This window comes from Prionailurus bengalensis, chromosome X (assembly GCF_016509475.1).
Source record: "Prionailurus bengalensis isolate Pbe53 chromosome X, Fcat_Pben_1.1_paternal_pri, whole genome shotgun sequence".
In the NCBI taxonomy this organism is placed as follows: domain Eukaryota; kingdom Metazoa; phylum Chordata; class Mammalia; order Carnivora; family Felidae; genus Prionailurus; species Prionailurus bengalensis.
In genome coordinates this window covers 29929229-29947078 of record NC_057361.1, presented here as the reverse complement: position 1 = coordinate 29947078, position 17850 = coordinate 29929229, and positions in this window count along the sequence as shown.

Below are 17850 nucleotides of genomic sequence, written 5' to 3'. Positions count from 1 at the left end.
TGGAGATCTCTCTATCATGCTACTGGAAGTCCAAAGAAAGCTGGAGTAGCCATACTTATATCAGACAAACTAGACTTTAAATTAAAGGCTGGAACAAGAGATGAAGAAGGGCATTATATAATAATTACAGGGTCTATCCATCAGGAAGAGCTAACAATTATAAATGTCTTTGCACCGAATACGGAAGCCCCCAAATACAGAAAACAATTCATCTCAAACAGAAGCAACCTATTGATAAGAATGTGGTAATTGCAGGGGACTTTAATACCCCACTTGCAACAATGGATAGATCATCTAGACACAGGATCAATAAAGATTGGATCAGATGGACTTGACAGATATATTTAGAACCCTGCATCCCAAAGCAACAGAATATACTTTCTTCTCAAGTGCACATGGAACATTCTCCAAGATAGATCACATACTGGATCACAAAACAGCCCTTCATAAGCATGCAAGAATTGAGACCATACCATGCATACTTTCAGACCACGATGCTTTGAAGCTTGAAATCAACCACTGGAAAACGTCTGGAAAACCTCCAAAAGCATGGAGGTTAAAGAACACCCTACTAAAGAATGAATGGGTCAACCAGGCAATTAGAGAAGAAATTTAAAAATATATGGAAACAAATGAAAATGAAAATACAACAATCCAAACGCTTTGGGACGCAGCAAAGGCAGTCCTGAGAGGAAAATACATTGCAATCCAGGCCTATCTCAAGAAACAAGAAAAATCCCAAATACAAAATCTAACAGCACACCTAAAGGAACTAGAAGCAGAACAGCAAAGACACCCCAAACCCAGCCAAAGAAGAGAAATAATAAGGATCAGAGCAGAAATAAACCATATAGAAGCTAAAAAAAAAACTGTAGAGCAGATCAATGAAACCAAGAGTTGGTTTTTTGAAAAAATACACAAAATTGATAAACCTCTAGCCAGGCTTCTCAAAAAGAAAAGGGAGATGACCCAAATAGATAAAATCATGAACAAAAATGGAATTATTACAACCAATCCCTCAGAAATACAAGCAATTATCAGGGAATACTATGAAAAATTATATGCCAACAAACTGGACAACCTGGAAGAAATGGACAAATTCCTAAACACCCACACACTTCCAAAACTAAAACAGGAAGAAATAGAAAAATTGAACAGACCCATAACCAGTGCAGTCATTGAACCAGTTATCAAAAATCTCCCAACAAATAAGATTCCATGACCAGATGTCTTCCCTGGGGAATTCTACCAGACATTTAAAGCAGAGATAATACCTATCCATCTCAAGCTGTTCCAAAAAATAGAAAGGGAAGGGAAACTTGCAGACTCATTCTATGAAGCCAGCATTACTTTGATTCCCAAACCAGACAGAGACCCAGTAAAAAAAGAGAACTACAGGCCAATATCCCTGATGTATATGGATGCAAAACTTCTCAACAAGATATTAGCAAATCGAATTCAGCAGCATATAAAAAGAACTATTCACCATGATCAAGTGGGATTCATTCCTGGACTGCACGGCTGGGTCAACATTCGCAAATCAATCAATGTGATACATCACATTAATAAAAGAAAAGATAAGAACCATATGATCCTGTTAATCGATGCAGAAAAAGCATTTGACAAAATTCAGCATCCTTTCTTAATAAAAACCCTCGAGAAGTCGGGATAGAAGGAACATACTTAAATATCACAAAAGCCATTTATGAAAAGCCCACAGCTGATATCATCCTCAATGGGGAAAAACTGAGAGCTTTCCTCCTGAGATCAGGAACACGACAGGGATGTCCACTCTCACCGCTGTTGTTTAGCATAGTGTTGTAAGTGCTGGAATCAGAAATCAGACAACACAAGGAAGTCAAAGGCATCAAAAGTGGCAAAGATGAAGTCAAGCTTTCACTTTTTGCAGTTCACATATTATACATCGAAACCTGAGAGACTCCACCAAAAGTCTGCTAGAACTGGTACATGAATTCAGCAAAGTTGCGGGATACAAAATCAATGTGCAGAAATCAGTTGCATTCTTATACACTAATAATGAAGCAACAAAGACAAATAAACTGATCCCATTCACAATTGCACCAAGAAGCATAAAATACCTAGGAATAAAATAACCAAAGATGCAAAAGATATGTATGCTGAAAACTATAGAAAGCTTATGAAAGAAATTGAAGAAGAGATAAAGAAATGAAAAACAACTCATGCTCATGGATTGGAAGAATAAATATTGTTAAAACGTCAATACTGCCCAAAGCAATCTACACATTCAATGCAATCCCAGTCAAAATTGCACCAGCATTCTTCTCAAAGCTAGAACAAGCAATCCTAAAATTCATATGGAACCACAAACGGCCTTGAATAGCCAAAGTAATTTTGAAGAAGACCAAAGAGGGAGGCATCACAATCCCAGACTTTAGCCTCTACTACAAAGCTGTAATCATCAAGACAGCATGTATTGGTGCAAAAACAGACACATAAACCAATGGAATAGAATAGAAGCCCCAGAACTAGACCCACAAAAGTATGGGCAACTAATCTTTGACAAAGCAGGAAAGAATATCCAATGGAAAAAGCACAGCCTCTTTAACAAATGGTGCTGGGAGAACTGGACAGCAACATGCAGAAGAATAAAAGTAGACCACTTTCTCACATCATTCACAAAAGTAAACTCAATATGGATAAAGGACCTGAATGTGAGACAGGAATCCATCAAAACCCTAGAGGAGAAAGCAGGGAAAGACCTCTCTGACCTCAGCCGTGGCAGTTTTTTACTTGACACATCCCCAAGGGCAAGGGAATTAAAAGCAAAAATGAACTATTGGGACCTCATGAAGATAAAAAGCTTCTGCACAGCAAACAGTCAACAAAACTAAAAGGCAGCCAACGGAATGGGAAAAGATATTTGCAAATGACATATCGGACAAAGGGCTAGTATCCAAAATGTATAAAGAGCTCACCAAACTCCACATCCAAAAAACAGATAATCCAGTGAAGAAGTGGACAGAAAACATGAAAAGACACTTCTCTAAGGAAGACATCCGGATGGCCAACAGGCACATGTAAAGATGCTCAAAATCACTCGTCATCAGGGAAATACAAATCAAAACCACAGTCAGATATCACCTCACGCCAGTCAGAGTGGCCAAAATGAACAAATCTGGAGACTATAGATGCTGAATAGGATGTGGAGAAACAAGAACCCTCTTGCACTGTTGGTGGGAATGCAAACTGGTGCAGCCAGTCTGGAAAACAGTGTGGAGGTTCCTTAAAAAATTAAAAATAGACCTACCCTATGACCCAGCAGTAGCACTGCTAGGAATTTACCCAAGGGATACAGGAGTACTGATGCATAGAGGCATTTGTACCCCAATGTTGATAGCAGCACTTTCAACAATAGCCAAATGATGGAAAGAGCCTAAATGTCCATCAACTGATGAATGGATAAAGAAATTGTGGTTTATATACACAATGGAATACTACGTGGCAATGAGAAAAAATGAAATATGGCCTTTTGTAGCAACGTGGATGGAACTGGAGAGTGTGATGCTAAGTGAAATAAGCCATACAGAGAAAGACAGATACCATATGGTTTCACTCTTATGTGGATCCTGAGAAACTTAACAGGAACCCATGGGGGAGGGGGAGGAAAAAAGAAAAAAAAAGTTAGAGTGGGAGAGAGCCAAAGCATAAGAGACTGTTAAAAACTGAGAACAAACTGAGGGTTGATGGGGGGTGGGAGGGAGGAGAGTGTGGGTGTTGGGTATTGAAGAGTGCATCTTTTGGGATGAGCACTGGGTGTTGTATGGAAACCAATTTGACAATAAATCTCATATATTAAAAAAATAAATAAGTAAAATAAAATAAACATTAAAATTTTTTTTCAAAAATTAGAATTGAAAATAAAATTAATTTAGATCAGTAGCCATTTAATCTAAAGAAAAAGTCATTTTTTAACAGTATTATTTTATTATAGCTTCTGCACCTGGACATATTAAATCACCATATTTGGACAGTGTTTTCTAAAACTGGTTTCTCACATTGAAATAGATGCTTAAGGTTTTCAATAGATTTGTGTCTTTGTTATTTTCATGTGGTGAGTGATATTATGTAAATGGATACTGAACATTAGCAATCATTTTGTGCTACTTACCTATGTAAAAAATCAACTCTCTTGAAAAATGGAAATTCAGTAGGAAAATTTTCAATAATTTTTTCTTTTTTTTCTCTTTTTAAGCACATTTCTGTCAGAAGGACTTATTGTAAAAGGTAAAAAAATAGAGTACTACTAAACAAATATAAATGAAAGTTGTATATTTATTCTCTACAATAAATGACAAAACCAGTATAAAAAAAGCATTTAGACTGCCTTTTATATTGCTCTATAGCAGTATTGCCAAACCTCTATTTTCTACCCATAATTCACATATAATTAAGCTATAATTTTCCAGATTTTCTACTCAGCTGTCAAATGACTTCCTGGTAGTCATGCCATAGCATGGGCCAAAGAACCCAAATGGCAGGCAAGGAAACACTGTTAAATACTCCTCCCACTGTAATTGTAGACGGGAGACGGTCACCTGTTACTACTCAGTTTAGTCTGTGTTACCTTCAGGTTGTCAGTGGGAACACTGCATGCTGTCTTTAAGAGGGAAGGGTTAATTATATTGGAGCTATAATGAGTCAGGGAAAAAGAAATAGGTTCTTGCCACTCTTTCTCCCCCCTCCCCCCACCAGATTTAACCACATGTGGATGAGAGAACTATTTGAACTGTACATGCATGTCACATAGTACTAGATGAGACCATGGAAGAAACTGGAAGTATAATGCCAAACACATACTGGGCTATTTCAGTACAACTAGTAATAAAAAATGAAAAATAGTAAGAAGTACAGAAAAAAGCTTAGGTACTTTTCAAAACAACACAGAAGCCGGCCTGAAAGAACTCTTTATGGGGCAAATCAGAAACATTTTGAACATCAGAACAAATACTAGAGTTAATAAATTATGAATAGGGCAAATAATAAACTAGAGGGAATTCTTGTATGACAGAAGTACACCAGGATCATCCGGGTAAGCTGGGAGTGATGGTCACCTGAATAATGATTGATGGGGTAAACAGCACTGGGAAAGTTGGAAAGTGTATAGAGGACAGAGCAAGTAGCCCTTTGCAGGTCATATTGAAAGAAAAATGACTTTTCTTTACAAAGTGAAACAGAAAGCAATTAAAACATTTTATACAGTTGTCCGACTTTTCCCTCTGAGATTACTCCAGTTGCTCGGTGATGAACTGAGTGAAGGAATTTGGTAAGGTGAGAGTAGGGACCCCAGGAGGAAATGACAATAGCCAAGGCAGGAAAAGAAAATATTTCTTAAAGGTTAAAGATGAGGGAAAATGTACAGGAAATGTCATCCTTCCCATCTTTACCTAAAATCTGTGTGTTCATTGTTCAACACAATCCTAAACGTGGTTTCTTGCTCACAAAAGTCTTTAATGGTAGGTTGCTAGGTTGTGATAACACCTTAACTGTAAAAAGTTAGGGAAGACATTACAAATATGTAAGGTCTCTAGTCATTCTATTTTGTTCCTTAACTTTTATATTTATGGCAAGATGATAAATTCACTGAATATATATAACAGAAAATGAAATAGTATGCATTACTAGAATTTCTTTTCTTTCCTCAAGGAAGTATCATATTAAAAAGTAAGCAGTACCATCGAAGTCATTCTGCATAAGTGGAATAATATTTTAGTGGGTTAGATATTTATCAGGCTACATTTTGTATTTTAGCAACAACAGCCATTAAAGGAAGAAAAATTGAATGTCTTGTATAGGAGAAGATGCATATCTTTAAAATCACTTTGACTCTCCACTGGAGCCTTCAAAGTTCATATTCATAACAATAGTATAAACGTGAAATAATATAGGTTGGCACAAGGGTAAAAAACTGATTGCCTCAGTTATACTGATGATGATGCATGTTATCTTTCTTATTTATAGAAAATAATATGAACATGGCATTATGAGTCACCTTCGCACTTCTGTGCTATTCTTTCCTCTTCACATCAGCCCACATCAATAAAATATTGCCTGCAAAATAACATGCCAGTACGATTTCCAGTTATTTCAGTATTGAACCTCTCTTATTTATGGGAAGGAAGAGGTCAGGTGGAATCAACATGTATCTACTTAAATGGGTCTGTGTTCCAAGCTTATTTAGTCTCACTAATCTGATAGTAAATGAAAAATCACTCATTCCTTATGTGCCTTTTGAGCTTAACCCAGTGACGTAGTGCCTACTTTTATATTGCTATAGAATATTTTTTGCCTCAGTTGCCCAAAGGAAGGGAACCTATATATTTCAGTAAATATATAAAATACGAATTATATATTCTGTAACATTTTATATGTTGATCTTTATATTCATTACTTCTAAAGAGTCTGAGAATATCTGTGTGCTGAGGCTGAGAGAGTTCATTCTTTAAAACTATTACTATCTTCACCAATGTATTTCAGAGTACCATGCCATTGCTTACTATGCTATGTTATCTTTTGCATGATACAAAAATAGTGGGGTTGTGTTTTGAGTCACTGGGAAGAAGAGATCAATCTCTCCACTTAGAGTATCAAAAGTTAATAAGATAGTAAAGATTGAAATGAGACCATGATATTGGTCTTTGGTCAAAACCACAAAACCCATTAAATTATTAATTTGAGAATTTGAGAGTTTTTCTTTGAAACTGTCTTGGATGATTTACATGAGAAAGAAGTAAACTCACATTGTGTCTGAGCCATTAAACATTTTGCATGTACTTGTTCATAAATGACCCACCTAACTAGTATATTACAGTATCTGGTCTAGGAGAAAACTACTAAAACTTTTGCTATCCAGCTGAGTCCTGGGTGACTAACTCAAAATTCATTCCCATGGAGGTGCTAAGGCTCAAAACAGCTAATAGAGATGAATACGTAAGATGTGCCTGTAGTGTGGTATTCATAGCTTTACAGTATTCTGGAGTCTGAAGAGGTATTCTTCTCCAGGTAACTGTATGGCAGGTAAAGTTTTATGGGAATCCTAAGCTCTTCCATTGTGTTTTCTTTACTCCATTCCTGGATCATGTAAGAAATTCTATGTTGGCTCAGGTTTAAAGATACTTTATCTGCTACTTCTAATGCATGGTATTTTCCTTCTCCTTGACTTTTTTTTTGGGGGGTGTGGTAGGAGGAGAGGGAGTTCTTCAAGTTGTGATCCCTTTGGTACACTTTTTTCCCTATACTCTTTGTAGTTCTTAGAGCTAGAAGTATCAGAGCAAGAGCCATTCTGTGAGCTTATTCCATTACATAATCCCTTTTTAGGGTAAATAAAACAAGGTTAGAGTCATCTCCCTGCCCAGTTTTCCTCTTTCTGTCTAGACTGTGAAAGAAGAGCTCTCTAAACTTCACAAAGATCACAAAAGAAAAAAGGCCAATCTTATTTTCAGTATATGTGGGGAATCTTTGCAGAAGAATCTGGCAAATCAAATGCTATAATAAATTAAAAAAATCATAACACAAACCGGAAAGATTTGTTCACAAATGCTAGAATGATTTAATGTTCTATAAACAATGAACATAATTCATTTATATATAATATATATTTATATTTATTATTATATATTTTATATAATATATATTTTAACTATAATATAATTACATATTATATATATATATATATATATATATATATATATAATCCATCACATTTATAGGTCCGTGAAGAAACATGATATGATGGATTATTATTTTCTGAACTTGTATTGTAATGGTCATTCTGTGGGGCAATTAGTCACCTAATGGTGACTGCTGATTCTGCATAGATTTCTGTGTGTTTGAAATCATAGAATCACTGCTGATTCTGCATAGATTTCTGTGTGTTTGAAAATTTTCCTTGTTGTCATTAGTGTAAAAAGCAATCTAGAGACTTTCAGGGTGTCAGATCAAAGAAACCAACAGGAATAGAGCCAGGAGTGAGGAGAATAGTCATAGGAGGTCATAGGACAAAGCATGAACATTTGATCAGTTGGTATTCAAAAGCACATAGTCAAAGGCAGGGGACTGGGACTTGGAAATAAATAACTTCTATTTAAGAGAAACTGAAATAATTAGCAAAATCCAAGCATGTATTTAGATAACAAGAAGAATATGAGCACAAAAAAAGCCAGAAAGGGTAAAAGACAAGACTTTGATTTTGAGATAAAGCAAGATAAGCGAAATAAGTCAATCAGAGAAAGACGAATACCATATGATTTCACTTATATGTGGAATTTAAGAAACAAAACAGGGGCGCCTGGGTGGCGCAGTCTGTTAAGCGTCCGACTTCAGCCAGGTCACGATCTCGCGGTCTGTGAGTTCGAGCCCCGCGTCAGGCTCTGGGCTGATGGCTCAGAGCCTGGAGCCTGTTTCCGATTCTGTGTCTCCCTCTCTCTCTGCCCCTCCCCCGTTCATGCTCTGTCTCTCTCTGTCCCAAAAATAAATAAATGTTGAAAAAAAAAATTAAAAAAAAAAAAAAAGAAAAAAAAAGAAACAAAACAGATGAACAAATGGGAAGGGAGGAAAAAGAGGAGAGAGGGAAACAAGCCACAAGAGACGCTTAATGATAGAGAACAAACTGAGGGTTGATGGAAGGAGGTGGGTGGGGAATGGGCTAGATGGGTGATGGGTACTAAGGAGGGATCTTGTTGTGATGAGCTCTGGGTGTTGTATGTAAGTGATAAATCACTGAATTCTACTTCTGAAGCCAATATTGCACTGTATGTTAACTTACTAACATTTAAATAAAAGTTAAAAAATAAATATAAAGCAAGAGTTCAAAAATAGAAGGATATGAGCAATAGAAAATTAAGGTCCTATGTTATCTGATACTGAGCCATATAATGACTGACTGGTCTAGGATTCTTTGAGTCTGATACTACCATAAATAAGAATAGGAAAGGGGATAGGGGCGCCTGGGTGGCATAGTCGGTTAAGCGTCCGACTTCAGCCAGGTCACGATCTCGCGGTCAGTGAGTTCGAGCCCCGCATCAGGCTCTGGGCTGATGGCTCAGAGCCTGGAGCCTGTTTCCGATTCTGTGTCTCCCTCTCTCTCTGCCCCTCCCTCGTTCATGCTCTGTCTCTCTCTGTCCCAAAAATAAATAAACGTTGAAAAAAAAATTAAAAAAAAAAAAAAAAAGAATAGGAAAGGGGATAAATTGTTTAGCTGCTGGGGTTGGGATACTTAATATTGCATATTAAAGAAAGGTGTCAGAGGAAAAGCAGGTAAGCAAGACAGGTGGGATAATGCAGAATGGGACTATATCTGCAATGCAAGGATAAAGGGGAAGCTTGAAGGCACTAATGTACCTGGGCACAGTTGTCCTACTTCCATAAAACTGAGTTTTTCTGTTCCTGATTCTTGAAATAATTATTTCTAATGGATATTAAATTCAACAAGATCCTATTGGTATAATCAAGCACAAATCATAGCACTTGGTATTTACTTAGTAAATGTTAATCTTATAGGAATGCAAATTGGTATAGCCACTTTGGAAGACAGTTTGGCAGTTTCTTACAAAACTAAGCATACTCTGTATACAATCCAGCAATCTCACTCCTTGGTATTTATCCAAAAGAGTTGAAAACTTATGTCCATACAAAAATGTAGACATGGATGTTTACGGCAGCTTTATTCATAATTGCCAAAACTTGGAAGCAAGCAACATGTCTTTTGGTAGGTGAAAGAGTAAATAAACTGTGGAACAGCCAGACATTGAAATATGATTCAGCACTAAAAAAAGAGCTATCAAGACATGAAAAGACATGGGGAGGAAATTTAAATGCATATCACTAAGTGAAAGAAGTCAATGTGAGAAGGCCACATACTTTATGATTCCAACTACATGACATTCTGAAAAAGGAGAAACTCTGGTGTCAGTAAGAAGATCAGTGGTTGCCAGGGGGTAGGGAAGGGTGGGGTTAATAGAGCACAGAGAATTTTTAGGGCAGTTAAACTATTCTGTATGATAATATAATTGTGGATACATGTCATTATGTGTTTGTCCAAATTCATAGAATGTACAACACCAAGAGTGAAGCCTAATGTAACCTACAGGCTTTTGGATGATAGTAATTTGTCAATGTAAGTTCATCAATTGTAACAAATGTCCTACTCTGGTGGGGGATGTTGATAATCAGGGAGGCTATGCATGTGTGAGGGCAAGAAGTATATGGGAAATCTGTGTACCTTTTGCTCAATATTCCTGTGAGCCTAAGACTTCAGTAAAAAAACTAGTTTTTTTTTAAAAACCAACGTAAATACAGACAAACATGCTAAGTCAAAAGACAAAATAAAACAAAAACCAACCCTGCTGTCCTTAACAGTACTCAAAAAAACACTTTAATGAAAAATATAACAGTAGGCAATTCAGAATTGTTAAAGTATGCCTTTACAAGTGTTTAGTAATGCTGTTTGCCAACTCTTTCCAGCTCTCTGCTCTCCTAGAACAAGGTAGGATTGCATTGCCTGGTGTAATTTTGATTATGGGCCTATGTAAGTAATTTTGACCAATGGTCTGTGAGAGGAAGTGAGACCTGTCACATTCTTATTGCATAGCAACTGACCTCATCTGAAAACATGGTTGAAATTTCACCTCAGGCCATTTAGTGATGAGCAGAGCCATTCTGAAAACCCACAATGGATATGCAGCAAAAGTTAGAAATAAACATGTATTGTTTTCTGCAACTGAGATTTGAGGGGGTTTGTTTAATGGTAGCTTAAGTTGGCTTAGTGTAGCTGACATACATGAGCACATTTTAGTGTAGATGGGAATAACAGGACTTAGCTCAATGTTATCCATAGCTCTATGGGCAAAGAGCAAAATATGGAAGTCCTGAAGTATTGAGACTAGACAAAAGCATCTCCCACTCAGAAATATCATGTAAATGCACAAAAGTGCAGAATACAGAGATAGAAGAGATATAATATTATAATATAATGCTGCTATAATATTATAGCAGCAGCACAAGCAGCAGGAGGTGTATTAAAGGCTAAGAGTTTTGTTCATTAGAAATAGGACTTAGGTAAATGCAGAGTTAGAGGATCTGTGACTTATGATGCGATGGGATCTGGGCAGTGAGAGTTGCAAATGTTGGGCCAGTAGGAAGCATTGGCTGCTGCCTGCATGTATCTCTTACATGAATATTCGGTATATGGTGTTTATTAATTGAATGTGTTGAGATCATGATAATTTCACTGACGCCTGCAAGATATGATTTCATCCTTGTGGGTAGGAACTTATTCTCCTCATGTGTAAGGACATCCCTGATAACAGTCATTCGAACAGGGGAGGGATCTCAGATAGGAAAACGTAATGGAGAAGACACCTCTGCCATTTTGTAGAACTAGCTTATGACTAAACTATGATTTTCACTAAAATGCCCTATACCTTTTCAAGAATACTCACTTATATACATATATAGGATGAGGCACAAAAATGGTTACAAATAGCTGTGAAACTTTGAGCTACTTCTTTCTCCTAACCACATTTCTTCTTTAGTATATTCATTTTAGTCATCCTTATGAATAATTTAATGAAGTACCACAATTTCTTTTATATTCACCTTGTATTAGTAGCATTATGTTTAGATTTAAAGGATTAAGATACAATCTTGAAAGTGTTCACACTTTGATCGCCTTTGGTTTGCATTTAAGCCACAATCTGAAACACTGGAGTAGCAGGTCAGAAGTTCTCAATTAATTAACTGTGACTAATACATGTGTAATGGCAGATACAAAAGCTTCTGAATTTGAAGAGCTTCTTACTAATTCTTACTGTGAAATGGAACAACAATTCCTACTTTTTCAGATTATATGACCTGAATGAGGTTGTGCTTTTATCATTTCTGATACGTAAGTACAAAATAAAAATGTTGCTTTTCTACTACAATCCCCATTTCAGTCATGATCTTTCTAAATAGTTGCTTGAGAACATTGTGGTTGGTAGGGCAGAATATTTTGTGTTTGTAACACACATGATTCAACCGCAGATACTCAAAGTGAAAAAAGTGTAAAAAAAAAAAAGAAATGTATCTCATTATGTCATTTCCCTCCTCCAGTCTCCCAGTCAAGGAGCTCCAATATAACATCTGATCCTAATATGTTCCTGTAACTATCTGAATAGTTTAAGTTTGGACAGTGTGAGTTTGTATTTTAGCATTTTAAGTGGGAAACATAATGTGTTCCTGGCCAATGCAGACAATCTCTAATAATGCAATTCATCAAGGATTTCTTCAGAATAGGAATCTCTTATAACATCTACTCTTTAAGTATTCAACTGAATGTATTCATTAATAGGTACACTTACATACATATAGTTTGCCGAAATACTTCACAGTAGTGGATATAAATTGTTCTTTCCTTCTACAGTTCAGTAAATACATTCTGTAAGGTAAAGAAACAATGCAATAATATATAAAAGATATTAACTGACCAAACATCACTTAACATTAGGAATATACCTTCGGAGAAATAAAGTTAGGTTTATGTTTGCTACAGCAAAGGGGACTGCATCTCAGGAAATAATGTATTATATTATTTTTACATATTTATCTAACAGGAAGATTAAAGCAGAACTCTAGTTGACATTGGTAAAGAGGAAGCAGTCACTCATGTTCATCAGAGAAAGGGGGAATTTAATTTCTTTTGTCTTTGTGTTTTCAGAACGGCCTTTTCTCTATTTTATTGCAGATATAGCTAGTGAGTGGCCTTACTTGAGCAATGTTTTAAGTTCTTTAATCATTGTATATGTTCATTTAGGAACATCATGGACCAGAAAGCCAATGGTTTACTTTCTTACTATATAATTTATACCTCCATTAGTACTGTATTAAGACTTTGCCAGAAGTAAATACTGGGACCCCTGAAAAACGAAATGCTCAGGGAAGGGGTGATGCAGATGAAAATGATAATACCCAATAAGTTTAAACAACTTGAATATCTGACTTGAGCCTATGAGGAGAACAGTTAAGAGCACAGTAGCTTGCTTTATATCTCTCTCCTGGGTTCCTCATAAAATAAGGACACATGTACTTTAAAATTCAAACATTTGGGGCACCTGGGTGGCTCAGTCAATTAAGAGCCCAACTTAAGCAGAGGTCATGATCTCATGATTCGTGAGTTCCAGCCCGGTGTCGGGCTCTATGCTGACAGCTCAGAGCCTGGGAGCCTGCTTCGGATTCTGTGTCTCCCTCTCTCTCTGCCCATCCCCTGCTCACACTCTGCCTCTGTCTCTCAAAAAGTGAATAAACATTAAAAAACATTCAAACATTGAATTTTGGGTGAAAATTTTATAACGCATTAGAGAATATATTTAGGAAGTAAGAGTTGATATGAGGGATACTTGTGCTTCTGTCTGTAATAATCTTTCAGTGAGGACAGTATATTCAATGGGGTAGGGCATTCAACTACCAATGGCATCAATTCTCTAAGGTAATACGTTTCTGTGTGAATCAATTTTGTTCCAAAACAAACAAATAACCTCCATTATCTCATAAATGTAATATTCGTTATCTAATTACCAATTTCATTGGTAGCAAATCAAAACACGTTAAAGCAATTACTGTCTCATCTAGTTTAAGAGGAAAAAAAGATGTTTCTTACTAAGTTTGGCAAAGGTCTTAGTGCTTCAGTTTACGCTATAATCATGAGATTTTATCTTAGTGTAACATCAAAACTGGTGAGCAATCAATAAGTATTAATTATTATAAATGGTTGTTTGGGGAAGAGCTTAATGCCTTTTTGATTACTGTCCTGATTTCACTTAATGTTTCAAGGAAGAAAACAATTTTGGGGGGGCATCTGGGTGGCTCAGTTGGTTAAGCCTCTGACTTTGGCTCAGGTCATGATCTCACAGTTCATGGGTTCAAGCCCCGCGTTGTGTTCTGTGCTGACAGCTCAGAGCCTGGAGCCTGCTTCGAATTCTCTGTCTCCCTCTCTCTGCCCCTCCCCTGCTCACATTCTGTCTCTCCCTCTCTCTCAAAAATAAATAAACATTAAAAATTAAAAAGAGAAAAATTTTTTTTAAAATTCTGGTTTATAATCAGTTAAAATTGAAAGATTGATATCTAAGAAATAAGACTGTTGCAACCACCCCCCACCCAATAAAGCAATTTCTCCAATAAGTTTAGATATGAGAAGCAGGTGCAGTAAATGTTAAATATTGTGAGGTCACTTTGAAGTCTTGAAACATCTGAAAGGTCACATTAAAAGTGAGAAAATTTATGTTGGCCTTCATTTTTATTAAGTATGTTCACAATACACTTTCTACACTAATAAATTTAAAAATCTATATTATGTTAAGTGAAAACATATGAAATGCCCCTGAAAATGTAAACAACACGTGGAGATGATAGTTTATTAATAGTATGTTGTAATTAATAAACCCAGTAACAAATAGGACATAGAAGTGAGAGGTGTCACTGCACAAATCCTGCAAAGAGAATCTCTTGGCATAAAGTCACTTTGCAGGAAATTGTCAGAGAGAGGAAGAAAGTGTACCTAGGAGGATAAGTAGGACAATAGGGTGGGGAGGAGATATAGGTTAAGAACTGAGTAATCTTCTAAAGTAAATCTTTGGAGCACCTGGGTCGCTCAGTCAGTTGAGTGTCCAACTTTGGCTTAGGTCATGGTCTCATGGTTCATGAGTTTGAGCCCTGCGTTGGGCTCTGCACCAACAGCATGGGGCCTGCTTAGGATTCTGTGTGTGTGTGTGTGTGTGTGTGTGTGTGTGCATGCGCGCGCCCATCCCCCACTCACACCCTCTCTCTCTCCCTCTCTCTCTCAAAAAAAAAAATAACATTTAAAAAAAAGAAAAGAAAAAAAATACTTTTTTTTAAAAAAAGTAAATCTTTTGAGAGAGACAGACCTGGATTTCCACCCCCCAGCTCCATCATCTTTGTAAGAGATGTAACCTTCATTAAACTCAGATTCTTCAACTATCATATGGCAATAACGTTTACATTACAGGAATTTTGTGCAAACTAATATGATATATATAAAGCTGTTAGTCTAGTTATTGACACCATATATGTGCTCAGTAAAGAATAATTATGGCAGTGCCTGGGTAGCTCAGTTAGTTATGTGTCTGACTCTTATCTCCACTCAGGTCATGATCTCATGGTTAGTGAGATCAAGCCCTGCATCAGGCTCTGTGCTGCTGGTGCGAAGCCTGCTTGGGATTCTCTCTCTCCCTCTCTCTCTCTCTCTCAAAATAAATAAATTTTTAAAAAATTGTAAAAAAGATTAATTATGATGGCATTAATATTTCTTTGTGAATTTTTCACTGTTAAGATAGCTTTATGATATTTATAAAGCTTTATATGTGTAAATATAGAAGAAAGTACACACTGAAAATTATTACTTCAAGAAAGCTTTCATTAAAGTTTTAGTAGCCATCTTTTCATGTATCTTTTTATTCATAGCATATACATATATATACAAACATGTTTGTATGTTGGTAGGCAAACATATACATATACATACATACATACATACATACATATATCCTTTTACAAAAGTGGGCTCGCATAATACATCATTTTTTGTTATGAATATGTTAAAAACCAATTTTCTTTTTTTGTGTGTGTTCTTTCTTTCTCCTCTCTCTCCTAACTCCCTGACACTCCCCCAGAAAGTAACCAATATTAACACTCAGGTTTTTATCCTTTTACATTCTTCTCAGTGTTCATAACACATACATAGGTGCATGTGTGTGTATGTGTGCACACACATACACACACAACACTCAAACACATCAGGATTGATTCTATATATGCAACTCTGCATTTTGTCTTTTTTTAATTTTAAAAAGAGTGCATGTGCGTGGAGGAGAGGCAGAGGGAGAGAGAGAGAGAATTCCAAGCAGGCTCCATGCTCAGGGGGCTTGATCCCACCACCCTGGGATCATGACCTGAGCCAAAATCAAGAGTTGGAGTCTCAACCAACTGAGCCACCCAGGTGCCCCAGCATTTTATCTTTTGACAAACAAATTTTGGAAATCTTTCCAAAAAAAGCATTATTTTTAAGGGCCACATAATGCTCATGATGTGTTTATAATATTTATTAAAACATTCACTCTTTCTATCTTCTTGACTATAAATTGCTCTGAAATAAACATCTTTGTACCAGAGGTCCCATAAAAGTTTTTGCTTTTACTAGCTTTCTCTTCAACTCCTAGGTTTTTGTTAATTAAGCATTTTAAGGTCTATTAATCTTTTATATACTATGACTATTTGACTTAAATATTATATATTTTTCACTTACATTACAGCCACTGTATTATTTTGCATTATTTATATGTTTATATTCATGTGTATATATATTATATGGGTGTATATGTACATATATGTATAGAGTGAAAATGGATGAAAAATTTTCTCTCTCCCATTATTTCCTCTTCTACTCATCTTTTCCATCTTGAATTCTCTGCTTTAGTCAGTAATTGTTTGGTTAAGCAAGCATTTACCCTATATAGAGTGTGTGGATGATATATACTTGGAGTTGAAAAAAAATATTTTGACAGATGAGCCAAATCTTCAGGCATAGCATTTGGGAATTGTTATCTTTTCTCTCAGTAGCTTATAGATGGCTTTTATAGCTTCAAGTATCAAATGTCTGCCTGATACTTTTCTTTTGTAAATACTTTTCATTTCTCAGTTTCTGCCGGATTTTGTTAGGTACTTCTCTTTATCCTTCAGTTTCAGGAAATTTACCAGGATACGCTTAAGTGAGCATCTTTTCTCATTAAACCTAGCTGGCATTCAGTGAATTTGTTTAATATTCAGACCCAAGTCTTCCTTTCCCTAAGGAAAATACCTTGCTATTGCTTAATAATCCCTTCTTTTCCAACATTTCTTTTCTCTCATTCTGGAACTCTTTGTATTCATTTCTTGGGTTTCCAAATCTTATATCTACTGCTCTTATTTTTTCTCCTACAATTACTATCTATTTTTTTAAATATCTGTATTTTGAAGTATATTTTCTCTTGGCTTTTGAAGGTATTAATTCATGTCTAAATAATGAAATTTTTCTTGGTCAAAAATTCTTTGCTGTGGCTATTCAGGGTCTCTTCTGTCTCCATACAAATTTTAGGATTGTTCTAGTTCTTTGATAAATGGTGTTGATAGTCTGATAGGGGTTGCATTAAATGTATAGAGTGTTTTGGGTAATAAACACATTTTAACAAATTTGTTCTTCCAGTCCATGAGCATGGAATGTCTTTGCATTTTTTTGTGTCATCTCCAATTTCTTTCCTCATTGTTTTATAGTTTTCAGAGCACGGATGTTTTACCTCTTTGGTTAGGTTTATTCCTAGGTATTGTACTGTTTTTGATGCAATTGTAAATGGGATCAATTATTTGATTTCTTTTTGCTGCTTCATTATTGGTGTATAGATATGCAACAGATTTCTGTATATTCATTTTGTATCCTGTGATTTTACTGAATTCATTTATCAGTTCGAGTAGTCTTTTGGTGGAGACTCTCAGGTTTTCTATATAGAGTATCATGTCATCTGCAAATAGTGAAAGTTTGAGTTCTTCTTTGCTGATTTGGATGCCTTTTATTTTCATTGACTAATTGTGGCTAGGATTTCCAACACTATGTTAAATGGCAAGAGTGGACATCCCTGTCTTGCTCCCGACCTTAGAGAAAAAGCTGTTTTTCTCCATTAAGGATGATATATCCAATGGGTTTTTCATAGATGGTCTTTATAACGTTAAGGTATGTTCCCTCTCACCCTACTTTGTTGAGGATTTTTATCATGAATGGATGTTGTTCTT